This window comes from Lontra canadensis, unplaced genomic scaffold (assembly GCF_010015895.1).
Source record: "Lontra canadensis isolate GAN:19392208 unplaced genomic scaffold, GSC_riverotter_1.0 scaffold33, whole genome shotgun sequence".
NCBI classification, from domain to species: Eukaryota; Metazoa; Chordata; class Mammalia; order Carnivora; family Mustelidae; genus Lontra; species Lontra canadensis.
The window spans coordinates 1,524,110-1,535,059 of NW_022631027.1; the positions used below are offsets into that span (position 1 = coordinate 1,524,110).

Consider the following 10,950-nt stretch of genomic DNA (forward strand, 5'->3'; position numbering starts at 1 on the left):
TAAATAGTTTTTAAGTGCAGGAGATCAAATTACTTCCTTCACAACTCAAAGTTCTTGACAGCTCTGGAAATACTAGGCTTTTTTTTTTTTTTTTTTTAACCATGTTAAAGTGGGTTTACCTAGCCTTACAGCCAACTACCAAATTGTCAGCTTTCAATATCTTATTTTTTTAAAAATGAAGTGATTTGATTCATTTTGAGGAAAAATTTCTTAAGCTCTGGAAACTTAAAACCATGGAAATCTGTAAATGCTTTTTGAGTTATACAGAATAACGGACAGAACTTTGCTTAAGTGGTAACTAGTTTAGTTGCTTTTAATTTTTAATTTTTGTTTGTTTTAAAGATACGGATTGGTTCATGAATTTGCATGTCATCCTTGCGCTAACCTTCTCTGTGTCGTTCCAGTTTTAGTCTATGTGCTGCCAAAGAGAGCACTAGTTGCTTTTAGTTAAATAATTGTCTCTTACTGGTTATTTCCGGTGTGTCCAATAACCTTTATGTTAGTACTAAGAATTCAAATTTTGTTAAACTTTATTATACAACTTTGCCCAAAACAACTTGGTTTCCCAGGCTTACATTCCCCCGTTTTATTTTCTCACTATATACTTATCCTTCACAGGATGTAACACAAGTGTATTGAGTGAAGTGTTTGTGTATTTATTTGTTTAATGCCTGCCTTTATGGATAGACAATAATCTCCTTTGTGATAGGGGTGGCCTCTCTCTGGCTCACTGTCACAGACTCAATGCTGAGCACAGGGACACACACACAGAGTAGGTGCTCAAGGAATTTGTTGAATCAACAGATACTTGCTAGTAAATTTCCTGTGCTTACTCTGCTTAGTAATAACTAAGTATCTATCATATATATGTATATATACATATATATACACACACACATATATATATATATATATATATAACTTCCATTGAAGTATTTTCTATTTTTGATTTTTTACTTTTAAATTTATATACATACATACACATATGTATAATGTTACATATATATGTAATGGTTAAAATACCTAAACTTGTATAGATGCTAAGTAGATGAAAAGCAAAATTCATCCTCACTGCCTTTACTGATCTCCAAAGATTTCCAAAGTTAATGACTTTAGTTGCTTCACTTTTTAGCTCTTCTAGTATTTACCATCATATTTCTAAAGAACACATTGTATTGATGATTTAAAACTTCAGGTAGTGTTTATGGATTTCCAGATGAAGGATGCAAAATTTCATACACTCAAACTCTTACTTCCTCCCTTCTCCCCTATACTCCTCTAAATTTAGCGTTTTTGTTGCTGTTCATTGTTTTTGTCTTTCTCTTGGTTATCTTTATTATTTAACATTATACTTAACCTATGTTTTTCAAGCTTCAGACTGGCTCTGTTTTCCCCATACAAGGTGAGATGAGGAAATCAGTGTGCCTATACTTTCTTTTCTTCCTCCCTGCTGACTTCTATCAAGTAAATTATTATATTTTTTAATTTATTTTTTAGTTTAAAATGACTTACATGCAATTATCATTTTAATAATTTATATTTATGTACTGTACCATTACACTTCCTTCTGAATCTAGAGTCTTTCAAACATTGTCTATAGTTTGATTTAAAAATAGGAACATCCAAAATAATCAGTATATAAACATTATGAATGTTACTCTTTCTATAACCACAGAGTATGATTAGGCACCTGGAGAAAGCAGTGTAATCCCACATAGTCCCAAACAACAAAGTCTGAAAGATTAACACTGAAATAATATAAATATTATATATTAATATGTTATAGATATCAACAATTGCTGAAAATAATGTCATATTTTAGTTTGCTTCATGTTTTACCATGACTTTCTTTTACATTTATTTTCATATGCACACTCTCTTCCTTAATCCACCTCTAGTTTTTGTCTGTTTGTTTGTTTTGTTGTTATTGTTGTTTTTTCATAAAGTCCTCTGGTTGCCTTCTAATTTCTACTCATTACTATTTGCACATACCGTTCATTCTGATTTCTTTCATTGTATCTCTGGATTAGATTAAACTGTTTCTTAGATTCCTTTTCTTCCTCTTTTTTAGATTACTTTTTCATATTCTTGGAGTACATTCTCTATTTTCTTAAAAAAGGTGGATGAAGGGTGCCTGGGTGGTTCAGTTGATTAAGACTATTTGAGTTCTTTATGTCTAAAATACCTATATTCTTCACTTAAATTTTATTTATAATTGCACTTGATGTAGTATTCTAGGTTTAAAGTCACATTATAGACATTTTTAAGATCTGGTGTTGTTGGTAAGGCATTGATGTCGATCTGATGGTGATCTCTTTTTGAGTACTTTCTCTTTGTCTCCCTTTGAAATCTTTTAGAATTTTTTTTTTTCTTCAAGCTTAGTTCTGAAGTTTTACAAGTATGTATCTAATGCATTTTTGTCCCCTTGACATTTGGTGGGTTTGCCAACTGTTGGGTTGATAGTTTTCCCAACTCTAGGAAATTTTCTTCATCTACTTTCTTTTGTTATTTCTTTGATTATTTCAACTCCTTCATTGTTTATGTTGTCTTCCTCTAAAGTACTTTTTACATACACATAAGACTTTCTGAATCTGTGCTTTACATCAGTGCTTTTTCAAGTTCCAGTGCCTGTGAATTACCCACAGATCTTTTCAAAATGAAGAATCTGAGTCAGTAAGTCTTAAGTGAGGCCTGTGACTTTGCATTTCTAATGAGATAGATGATGCCTGTCCTGCTGGTCTGTGAACCACATTTTGAATAGTGAAACTTTCTATTTCTTTTTTTTTTTTCTTTTTTTAAAGATTTTATTTATTTATTTGACAGACAGAAATCACAAGTAGGCAGAGAGGCAGGCAGAGTGAGAGAGGCCGAGCAGAGAGCCCAACGCAGGGCTTGACACCAGGACCCTGGGATCATGACCTGAGCCGAAGGCAGAGGCTTTAACCCACTGAGCCACCCAGGTGCCCCAAGTCTTTCTATTTCATGAAATAAATTTTTGTGCATTTTTTTCCCTTTCTATTATGGAATGCTTTATTAATTCCACTTTCCAAATTAAATTTCAGTCTTCACTTTGGTCTGCTATGGTTCAGCCCACAGTTTAATTTATTTTTATGTAATTACAAATATTTTTTTAATTTTCAAGAAATCATAGCAGTCTCTTTTTATATTATGGATACAATATACTCTTGAAATTTTTGAGGATACTAATTAGAATATTTTAATGTTCTCTTTTATTCCTTCTATTACCACTGTCTCTTCTGTGACCAGTTTTTGTTTATTTACCATTGTCTTTCTTTTTGTTTCACTTGATTTCTCTTAAATATCTGGTAATCCTTGGTTCATGATTAATTTTGTAATGACAAGGACTATATTACAAATGTATTATATTTATATTTATGTTATATATATATAAGTATAAATATTATTATTATATTAATATTTATTTATATAAATATAATAATTATTATTTATATAAATATAACATAAATATAAATATAATATATTTTATATATAAATAAATAAATTTATTTATTATATAAATATATTTTTATATATACCTCATGTCCTTTGAGGTCAAATGGACCATTTTATCCAAAAGGCTAGTGTTCTGAATGAAGGGGATGCCTTTAGGCTGTGTGTCAAAGGGTAAGCCCTACTGACAAATGGCTTTTTCTTTTAGTACATTAACAGGCATGGGGTATCACAGCTGCCAAATAAGCCAACAATTCCATATGTAGGGGAAGAAGAGCAGCTTCCTAGCACAGCTGTTTGAAAATGGTCTTCCTGTTACAAGCCTTTATTACTACCCCTTAGCAATTTCTTCTATCTGTATCTGTTTGGAGCTTCTCCAGAGACATTTTAAAGAAAATGAACCCCATCTCCTCTACACCTCTTTTCTATGTGTGTATTTTGTGTTGTGATTTACTCTGTTAGAGTTTACCCAAAAATAAAATCCAAATTACTTCCTATCTTCTGAGACTGTCAGACTTTCTGGCCTGCTAATGTCATCTCCTTTTCTCCTCCCACCCCCCCCTTTTTTTTTTGGCTTGTTTCAAGTGCTGTTAAGGATTTATTTATTTGTACATATGAATTGTCATTTCAATGAGAAATTAGCATGAAAAGGAGGCAATCCAGGTTCTGTCCATTATCTTGAATTAAGAAACTATATAGCTATCTTAGAACTGTTCTAAATGCTTATCTGAACCTGGCTAACACTCATCTGGCTGTTCATGAACAGACAGACCTAACTGTAAATAGGTAAATTCCCATACAAGTTCCCCAGACCTTGCTAATTATTCTTCATGGATCAAGTAGGATTTAATAGTGTTAAGGGCTTTGGATGATTTTAAATTGTTCCCTAAGCCTCTTGGCAGTCCCATGTGAGTACGGAATAGCGTGATCACAAAAGAAAGTAACTATAGAGAAGTACCTAACCTAAAAAGGCTAGGATAAAAATTAAAATTAAAAAAGAACTTGAACTAGCCTACAGTTTACTTTGGGGTGTTACATATTTTTATGTTAGTTGAGCTTGACCAACTCTACCTTGGATTTGCCAAGAAAATAATTGATGTAATCACAGAGCCAAGAATGATAACATGTGAAGATCTGTGGAGGATTGGCAGGACCCCAGATTACTGGGAAAAAGCCAATGGAATACCTATTTTTAAAAGGCAATAAAAAGTTGTTTGAGAATTAATGACCTTTAATAGAGTGAAAAAGCAGTGCCTACTGATTACCTTGACCCAAATAAGTTTCAGTCTTACATAGTAATGGCAGTAATGAGTAGAGAAAATATGTATTCATATATTACACCAACATAACATTAAGTATTCAAAACTGGATAAATGTTTTTAATGTGAAAATATTAGATTTTTATTTATTTTATTTATTGCTATCATTTTGTTAAAGGATTAAGTCCATATCTTCTCAGGCATCTAGATAATTGAAGACAGCTAGATTTTGGCCACATTTCTCCATTTTTGCACAGATATACATTGTCCTGTAGATGTTCCTAATAACATAGAACTATGATGTTAAGTTGAAAATATTAACAGAACCATTATTCATATGCCAAATCCTTCCTCGACAACATACGTAGGATATACATTAAAATTTTGCATACATGACTGAAACCTGCCTTACTCTAGAATTTAAAATTATATTCAAGATGATTTTAATAACCAAAGTCATTATTCTGAAATAAAACCAAATAAAACAGAATAAGTGCTGATATAAGTTAGTTTAATTAAGAAAGAAGAAAGAATCCCCACATTTTTGAAGTAGGGGATAACTATTAGGCAATAATTGGGTAGAAGAAAAAGATTAGGAGTTCTCAGTGTCCACAAGCAGTATTATGCACTGACTGTAATTTGATGAGATCTTTCACACCTCTGGCCTTTGTCTATAATGCTTCTACTGCTGGGATCTATTTCTTTCTCCACTTTATCTTGCAAATTTTCCGTTAGTCCTTCCAGTCTGAACCCTACAAAGTCTTTCTTGCTATGCATTTTGAGTTAGTTTCTCTGTCTTCTGTGTTCCCTTGATATTTTGGACATTAAGATACAACCAACATGTGTTGAGTGCCTACTACCTACCAGGCACTGCATCAGGAAATAATAACTGTATCACAGGAGCATGACCTCAGTACGATTATCTTCCTGTAACCCAGTAAGGAAGCTGAGGCCCTGAGAAGACACATGAATTGCCCAAGGTTACACAAGTAGAAGATAGCAAATAGATTTCTAAACTATATAATTACTTGTTTATAGTTCTTTCTCCATCACTGGACAAGGCAGAAGACCTGTCTTGTTTATCCCTCAGTCTCAGTAGCTGCACACTGTCTGGCACATAGTCAAAATGTAGCAAATAGGGAGTAAACAATGTAGTGGACTTGCATGAAAGGCAAGCTGGATTTAGGCTTAAGTAATTTACCTTTTTCATCTCTTAGAAGTAAGCATTTGATAGATACTCATTGATGTTCCTAACTCCATGTTTTACTCTAATTTTGGTTTAGGTAGAAGTATTATAATGGGTAGTGATGAAAATATGGACAGTTAAAAAAAAATAAGGGAACTAGGTATAATTGATGTAGAAGGGCAATGCTGATGGTTTTGTTCCAATGCCCCAGGCAATGTTAAGAATGATTCAGCTCATTTTTTTATTAGATATTTATTTATATTTAATGTGCATAAGGTACTTCATCAGTCATTATGGAACTAATAAAGTATATAGACACAGTCCCTTTCTTCAGCGTAAGACAGGCATGTAAGAGACATATGTCTGTAATGACAATCCAAGGGAGTATGGTGTTACAGAGTCAACAAATAACGTGCCAAGTGACCAGAGGAGGGTCTCTGAAGAGCTGATATGCAAGCCAGGCCTTCAGCAGGACTGTTAGGTGGTAGAGGTGCTCAGTGTTTGCTGAATGTTGAGTGGAATTTTGAAGGTTGAAGTTTAGGGGGAAAGAGTATTCATTCATCCATTCATTCACCCGGTACATATCTGAACACACGCTAGGTACCAGGAACTCTCCCCGGCCCTGGGATATTGACTGTTATCCCAGATATGGATCTTTCTTCAAATGCATCCTCATTGTGTTAGATTCTTAAGTAATAATCAAATTTCAGGATTGGGAAGGATCTTTAAAGGTCATCCACCTAGTTTTGGTTCTAACTTCTAGAATGGTAGTAGCTACCAGAGAATTAATATAAATGCTGGATTTTAAGCCTGCATTCATTCCTCACTCCATTCTCAGAAAATTTACCAGAATAACATAAGGGAAAACCACAACTATGACCTAGTGCTCCCTTTCACATGCTTCCAGCTCCATGGCTCACCACTGTAAGGATGGAATTAAAGCTGCAACAAAGATCAGCTGTACTTTAAAAAATAAATTGACAGTCTAGATAAATCTTTCTTATTGATATTAGATACTAGCTACTAGTGCAGCAGGATCTGGGTAAATACATTTAAAAAGAATTATCTGTCACATTGAGAGAATCTGAAAAATATTAAAAAGTACACATTACTTAGCCCAAGATGATATTAAGACAATCACAAGAGTATCATTCATTAGTTCTAGTCATTCTCTGACGGAGTACGAGAATGGCTGGCTACATTTAAGAGGGTCCCACTGCAAAGTAGACATTTTGAGAGAGGGTCAGCGGCTCTGACAGAAGGAGGATAGAAAGTCACTGTTGGTTCTGAGGCTCTCACCAAGAGAGCTCACAGAATTTGGCAAGAATCAAAATACACATTCACTTGACCAATCTCTGCCTATAGCTGAAGTCCTTGGTGTTGAGCTAGGAAGGAACACTCTAAAGTAATTTCTTTTTACCATCAACATTTGTAAGAGAAAGAGGGAAAGAGTCTTAGATGCCTGAAAACAAGACTTATCTAACAAAAATTATTTTGTAGAAATAAGTGTTCACTTCTTGACTGAAAACCTGCCACATTTCACATTAGCCTAATACGTCTTTAAAGCGATAAAGTACTTGACAATTGAAAAATGATTAACAAGTAGGAAAAATGCATATTGAAATGCTCATCTGTAGAGGGTCTCCTAAGGGGAGGGATGGGTATATGAAGACCTAGATAGCAATATCTGTCTTGCCTTTCAGAATAACTGTATCAATTATTCTGCAGATAATTGTTAAGGAAAAGCACCGAAAAGAGGTGTCCAACTGACTTCATTTCTCTCTTGCTTTGTCATAGACCCATACAATGAATCTTCTAGTTACCGTCTTCCTTTCGCGGCTGTTTCCTCTCTTTTTTTGCTGGAAGAGCTGGCTCTGAGTGCCACCGTGGCCCAATGCTTCCCTTTCCACCTGCACACCTAGGAGGTGATTCCTTTTCTCTACTCCAACATCCAGAAAAGAGAAGCTCATTGCTTATGCTGCAATTTTGATAACCTAACTGGCAGAACAGTTATTCAAATTTTAAGCTTTTGAATGCAGCAAGATCAACCTGGCCTATCCACATAAAGAATTTTGACATGATAAGTATGCGAGAGTGATGATAACCGATAAGTGAAGCAATTACCTTGCTGTTTTGGATTATATTAAATGAAGATTCTGATAGAGTAATGAAAAGAGACAAAGCAGACAAAAAGTCGGCTGCAGAGCTTTTGGGCACTGTGTTATCTCTATTATACCATATTGAAATAGAGAAGCTATCACCAATCATGCATTTCTGTGTAACTTCTGGCTTCTAACAGTGAACAATGAATAAATTGTCACAAGACAGTAACTGATAAATTGGGATTGGCAGTGCTTTTTAAAAAGCATAAATAAACTTACTAGTCACCTTTTTCTCTCTCAAAGCAGCTTTTAGGGCACTCCAGGAGAGGGGAATACAGTGCAATCTATGTTCCCTTCTGTTCCCTGTCTCCATCCCGGCCCCTTTGCTGCCTCTGTTCTTCGTTTGGTACTCAGTTTTAAGGAATCAGGAGACTGGGTTCTGGTGTTATCACCCAATTTCACCAATCCATGGTCCTTTTCACCTGGGATGTGGCTTGACTGGGTTAGGTCAACACAAGTTAGGTTACAAAGCAACACAAGTTAAGTTACAAAGTTTGCTTTAGGTGACGCGAGTTTCACAAATAAGAGTGAGTGTAAACTATGGACAATTCAGTTCCATGAGCTCTGGGTTCCAGCAGAATGGTAGTTCTTTAACAGCCCGGGAAGGCTTTAATGACGGCCCCGTCCTGTATTTGCAGATGGTTCAGAAAGAGTATCCCCTTGTTAGAGGGAGTAACAAAAGGTACTTCTTCCGTTAGCAACCACCTAAATTAGAGGGGGCTCTGGGTGTGAGCGCATGAAGTTGCTCATGAGGACCACTCTAGCAGTTTGCGGGCTGATTTAAGGAGGAATTGTCTATTTATTTATTTATATTTTCTTTCGAGACGGTCTGAAGTATAACGGGGTATGGCTTAGGAATGCATGGAATTCAGTTGATTTTACAGTTATGGCATGGGCCACCTAAGCTAGTTATAGTGATACATCACCTGCCATGGTGTAGAGGCAGGGGCTTGAATGTGGAGGTAGGGCAGGGTTCAAGTCCTAAAGCCACTGCTTGCTTACTTACGGTGCGGCGTTGGGCAAGCCTGTGTTCCTCTGTGTGTCTCATCTGTGGAATGGGAGTCATAGGATTTAAAAGGCGTGCACATTAGCGAAAGTGCTTTGTGAATGATTAGGCACAGTGCAAAAGCGAGTACTGACCTGCCTGGTGGGTACCTTCATGTTTCTGGGAAAGGACCTGGCCCAGTGCTGCCACTGGCTTTATCAAGGCCAGTGGCTTATAGCAAGCAGCAGGGTGTGCTTAGTTCCATGAAACAAAGAGTGGGAATAAGCATCATTAGTCTCCTGCTCTTACAAGCGGGATCATTTATTTCCTCTCTTGTTAAAAATGCAAAAGCAAACCATTCACATGGCCACTTTTCAAAATGAAAGGGCCAATACAGTTATTAAAAGCAAATCACATTTGATTAAATTATTATCATTATGGTGTTTAAAATAACATTTGTTCTGTTTATCAAACTCTGGTCTTACTGAACTAGTAAAGAATTTGCCTTTAAAGAGCAGAAAAACAAGAAAATGGAAAGGAAGGCCAGTGTCCGCACCGAAGACTGGATCCTTGGATCATTTTTCACGAGTTCTTTAACAAGCCTGCACTGCTAGAGCTCAACTTCCAGACCAGTCATACAAGTTAACGATAGTAGGGTTGGGAGAATCAAAGAACATTGTGGGGGAGAGACGGCTGGAGGAGAAAAAGAAATGTTGACACTGTTAACCCCAGAGCAAGGTCTGTTTTTACATTTGCTTGGCAGCTCTCTCACTTTTATGACCCATTTAGCTAGCTGACTTTACATAATTATTCTTCTTAAATGTAAAATTGCTTCCCTACAATAAAAAAGATGAGGGGGTGCCTGGGTGGCTCAGTTGGTTAAGCACCTGTCTTCAGCTCAGGTCATGATCCCGGGGTCCTGGGATCGAGCCCCTCATAGGGCTCCCTGCTCAGCCGCAAGCCTGCTTCTCCCTCTCCCACTCTCCCTGCTTGTGTTCCCTCTCTCAATGTTTCTCTCTCTGTCAAATAAATAAATAAAATCTTAAAAAAAAAAATGGGTCGTTGTATCCCTTGAAATAAAGGCAAAGAATAATTGTCAATTTGTAGATGGCCCATCACCTTATCCCTCAATATTGGCAATCAACAATTATAAAGTGTATTGTAATGAGCTTTACTATGATTGATCATAACTGGAAAGACAGGGATTCCTCAGATGTGGACCAGGTACCCGCCTCACGGCATAGCGCTGGTTATGATGACAGGTCAAGAACACCAGCCAGGAGCTCCAAAAATACTCCCCTTACCAAATTACTGCCACCAGAGCAGCCCCCTGCTTCTTCCAGAACTCCCTGCTACCCAATAACTGAAACTCCATTCTGTACCCATTCTGATTGGTCAGTACCCATGTCCTACTGGTTGTGAAGTATTTGAGTATCGTGGATATCCACTTAGTATTACAGAGTTAAGTAGACAGAATAGAGAGCTGTATTTCAGCCCATGGAAATGAACTTATGTCTGGGTCCTTAAAAGAAATCAAGGTAAGCCTAATAGAATTCAAGCAGGCAATCTCAAGGACATATAACATTTTTAATCTATGTTTCGCACTGATGCTTTTATAGGTTATTCTGGGTATACTTAACAAGGATACATGAGCTTTCCACTTCGGATGGGTATCAAACACATGGAGAACACCAAAGTCATAGGGTTTTGGCACTCACTGACAAAAGTTTTTGCACCAGTCAAATGCCTTTGAAAACCTCTTATGGTATTATACCTTTGACAACTAGCCTTAAATAACATGGGATAGAGCGAAAGGAAGGGAGCTTGACCCAGTTCAGGCCATTTAGGAGAACACTGACATATTTATAAGACCTGAAAAAATCATGC

General features: G+C 36.2%; 1 pseudogene; it reads right to left on the reverse strand.

Moving 5' to 3' along the window:
• Positions 1-338: 338 nt before the first annotated feature.
• Positions 339-434, reverse strand: LOC116873499 (annotated as a pseudogene).
• Between the last annotated feature and the right edge of the window lie 10,516 nt (positions 435-10,950).